Raw genomic sequence first — 5,030 nt, 5'->3', positions numbered from 1 at the left:
GATTTGTTTCGCTTCCTTGTATTATATGTTGTATACTCAGCGATCTATCCAGTGAATAATGATATGTATCGTTGCGTGCCCCCCTTAATTATTTGTAGACTGAAACTATGTACAGAATGATTTTCAACCATCAGCCACATGCACCTATATCTATTCGGTCAAGGATCTGAAGTTAGATCTAGATCCAAAAGATTGTTATCCCTCACACCACCAGAAGTGACATGCAAACCCCACTTACTCAGCCAGCTTTTGCATTTGCAATGTTCTGAACAAGTCAAGTTTGCATGCATGCATGGTACACCTAACAAGGGGCTAGGAGGTTTTCTTTTATTTTCTATTCTTCTCAAGTTTACAATTGTGGTTTTCTCTTAGGCCCCGTTTGGGTCCAAGGAATTGGAATCTATTTAATGGAGTAGGCTAATTTATGTTGGAATGTGGCATTCCACAACTTTCCAAAGTTTAGATATAAGCCTATCTTAAATTCATGGGGTAGGAGATGGAAATTGATTCTATAGATTATGGTTATTAGATGGAATTCAATTCTTATAGCACGCTCTTAGACTCGCTTCTCTATAGTAGAAGTGCAGCATACAAGTATCTCTCCCGTATCACCAACTATAATATACAACTATATTCCACATACAATTATATTAGCTTAATTAATTTGTCTAAATTATGATTATTAGGATGGAATTCAATTCCAATGATCCAAACGGGGCCTTATTTTGTTTTCTTCTCAAGTTTACAATTGTACAGTAGACATAAGATTATTTTTGGACTTTTTCATGGGTCAAAGCAAAAAGGAATGCCCTTTTATCAACCGCATGCGCCAGAATATTGTTATGGCATTTGATATTTTTTTCCTTTGCTTCTTACGATACGTAGCGTACTTATTTCTTTGATATATACTATATATATTGAACTTATTTTTAAATGGTCCATCTCCTCAAATTATGATTCAATGTTAGGTAGTCAAATTCATTAAAAGTATATACGCACTATATTTTACCATGTCGTCTCGTGTCCCATGCTTTTTTCACAGCACGGAAGACTGATGTACCTGGATCAACTGCATCGGCTGCATCGATCTGCTCGAACCGCCCAACGACCTTTTCTCATTTCTTATTAATTGATCGACCAGTGCATGCTATGCTCTCGTCATTTTTTGATCGATCGATCAAGCTAGCTAGGTCCAGCAAGATGTTGACGACATAAACCTAGAAACGGAATCCACGGGTCCCGTGTTACGGCGCACGCAATAGACGAAATCTGCGGGTTTTCCATTAAGTCTCACAGCGTGCTTACTTGGCTCCGCCAGTCCTCGTGCTCGGGGGCTGGGTGCCTATTTCAGGTCGGTGTGCCCCCGTGGCTCCGCCAGTCCTCATGCTCAGGGGCTGGGCGCCCATTTCAGGTCGGTGTGCTCCCGTGCCTCCACCAGTCCTCGCGCTCAGGGGCTGGGCCTCTAATTCAGGTCGGCATGCCTCCGTGGCTCCACCAGTCCTCGCGCTCGGGGGCTAGATGCTATATTTGGATCCCTTTTATGACGGAAACAATGCATCAGATTGTTGACCATTAGACCGATTACTTTAATCGCTTCAATGCTCGGGAGCTACTCCATATGGAGTGTGTCTTGCGATGCCCTCCATGTGCTTCTCTTCGATCTATAGGATGCCAAACATCCTGGAGCTCGGCAGTCGTATAGCCATGCGCATTTGGTCGTACGCATGTGGAAGTTTCAATTTTTCTTCCTTTTTTGAGCATTGCGCAGCCTCTCCCTCACTATGATGACACTGCAACTTCAGCTGAGTACATTACAAGCTTCATTGCGCATTCGTCAAGTTTCTGTTCGACTCCACATTGCTCAGGGGCTTTAGGGATATTGGTACCCACAGGTCCCCAACGACCAGGATACTAGTCGGCACTGACAGGTGGGCCCGCTCAACCATGCCGTGTGAGCCAAGGCATGAAGACACGTGGAGCACACGGCAAGAGGCCGGGCGAATCAATTCAGCCCGGATATCATAAGATACTTGTTGTAAACCAACTCAGATTGCTTTTCATGTAACAACCCGACTATGATTAGATCCTATCCAATTGTAACCCTAGGTCGTCAGCCTATATAAGGCGACTAGGGGCACCCCCCGAGGAGAACTCATCCCACCTCACGTTAACTCTTCGCACCTACGATCGGCAATACAATCCACCAGAACACAGGACATAAGGTATTACTCTCTGGAGGTCCGAACATGTCTAAACCTTGCGCCCCTGTGTTACCATTTGAGTTCTTGGTCTGACGATCTCCCCCGCCTACAATTCTACCAACTGGGTAATCCCTGGTGGACTGCCGGTCACTAAATCCGACACCCGAGAATCCGATGGGTCTCACTTTTTGCCCATTAATAGACCCACGGGTAGAAAAATTAACCCACGCCCGTGCTCTAATGGAGTATAAACCCATCGGGTTTCGGGCACCCATTGCCATCTCTACTGCTGCTTGAGTACAGTAGGAAAGGCAGTTGAAACTGAACAAGGCAAATCTCACCCTACTCCAATGTCAATGGAGCTGTCATCTACTAGTTCATTAAGATTGATATGACAATGTCAATGCATCATACAGACAACACAACCAACTCAACCTTGTACGCTACACTTGTCGGGTTCAGAGCTACAGCGTCCCTTCTGCTTTGGCATGCATAGTATTATGCCTTGTCATTTCTAGCTCATTAACAGGAAATTAGCTAGCTGTGGCCTGTGGTGAATAAAGAATTGTCATGCGTTCCATTTTGTTTGGATGCGTCCTGCCGACGGCGATAGTAGGTGCTAGTCCTTTCAGAGTTGTAAGCCGGTCAAGTTATTTAGTTGCTCTCAGATGTAAAGACGAGATCGAAATTCTTTCATGCCTTCTTTAGCCAAAGCTAAACTTGCACTTCAGAAGGGTTCTTTGAGTTTTTAGTACAAACTGATTTGATGAACCAAGTAATCAACAAAAGAGTATGCCATCTCTTAACCCTGACAAATTGCCAAACACCAAGGTTCAACTGGTACAGCCATATGCTATCATGTAAACAAGAGTACACGCATCAGGTGTACCAAGGCTAAACAGGTGTGCAACCAGTATACAATCATGTAAACAAGAGTACACACATGGATTCTTCTCCTTCCTCGTAACATCAAGTCCTTGCCTCGTTAAGTTTTTGGCACCAGTTTGTTAATTAACTTGCAAGCCTGTGCTGTAAACTGAAGCTGAAGCTGTGCGCTGGGGCTTGCATGCACGTCATTATTGTCTGTCCTCGAGAGATGGTCTTTCTCTGGGAGCTCAAGCAGAGGTGATAGAGTAGGGGATCTGGCCCTCCTCTGCTAGATGTATCCCCATTAGTGCATATAATTTTTCACCATTTAACTTATTAACGAAACTGAGATGACGAGCCAATGGGTATGTAAATTATATCATCCAAGCCAAGACTATCAGCGAAAATATCAAAACATACATACACCTATAGATTAAATAAAGGAAACTGCACACATTGATTTCAACAAAATTAAGGTCAGCGTGGAGCTCATCATGTGACTGAGATGACATGAACAGAATGCGCCACAAGTCTTTAAAAAAATTTAAAAACAGAATGCGAGCTTTTCCCACTAAACACATGTGTTTCTTGACACAGAACAATCAGAGAAAACAGATATGAGAAATTTAGGGATAAAAATGACAACTAGTTAACTAGTACTATCTATGGCTAGAAGAAGCCTAACTAGTTAACTATGCTACCATACAATTATTTTGACAGCAGTCCTTAAAGATGGATTGGAAAACAATATGCTCTCTTCAGTTCTATTTTGAGATGACTAATTTTTGCACAAAAGGCAAACACACACGGATTGAAATATATTTCCTTCACATCTGTATCCCTTTACATAGGAACCATCAGAGTATTTGCCCTCAATGTAACAGTTTGCCTTGCAATATTCCTTAAAGCAGAATGGATGCACTTTAACAAATTGCCTGCAAGTTTCTGGAAGAAATATAGCCACACATTAGTAGATTATAATCGCACTTGATTTTGATCATAATAAAACAACCATCAAACGGATAATAGTATCTAACATAGATGAAAGAACTAAATTGTTGGGAGTATATGGTGCATCAATATATTGTAAGTATACATGAACTGATGAAAAGAAAGACAAAGATCCAAAGACCACAAACCTGCCAATGTAGGATCTCCATGTAAGACAAGTACTAGGAGGAAGCACAGAGCAAAATATTTGGCATCCATAACTGAACCTAAATTTTGTAGGATATACTTTGTTCGATGTAAATGACAAATGATGCTTTGCATTTATAGAGGGTGCAAGGGCTAATAATAGAAAATACAACATGTTCACAACCACGCAAAGTGCATGTTAGACTATTTAAGCTTGAACTAACAATTAATTATTAGTAGACTGAAACTAGGTAGAGAATGATCTTCGACCATCAGCCACATGCACCTATATCTATTCGGTGAAGGATCTGAAGTTAGATCTAGATCCAAAAAGATTGCCATCCCTCACACCACCGGAAGTGACATGCAAACCCCACCAGAAGTGACATTTGCAATCTTCTGAACAAGTCAAGTTTGCATGCATGCATGGTACACCTAACATGGGACCAGGACGTTTTCTCTTATTTTCTTTTCTTCTAAGGTTTATAATTGTGCAGCAGCAGACATAAGACTATTTTTGGACTTTTTTATAGGTCAAAGCAAAAATGAATGCCCTTTTATCGACCGCATGCGCCAGAATGTTGTTATGGCATTTGATATTTTTTTCCCTTTGCTTCTTACGATCCTAGCTACACATGCATGCACATACTTATTTCTTTGATAAATACTATATATATATTTTTGAACTTATCTTTAAATGGTCCATCCCCTCAAATTATGATTAGTCAAATTCATTAAAAGTATATATGCACTATATTTGACCATGTCGTCTCATCTCCCACGCTTTTTTCACGGCACGGAAGGCCGGCGTACATGGATCAACTG

Source organism: Setaria viridis, chromosome 8, assembly GCF_005286985.2.
Source record: "Setaria viridis chromosome 8, Setaria_viridis_v4.0, whole genome shotgun sequence".
In the NCBI taxonomy this organism is placed as follows: Eukaryota; Viridiplantae; Streptophyta; class Magnoliopsida; order Poales; family Poaceae; genus Setaria; species Setaria viridis.
Note: the sequence above shows the minus strand (reverse complement) of the source record.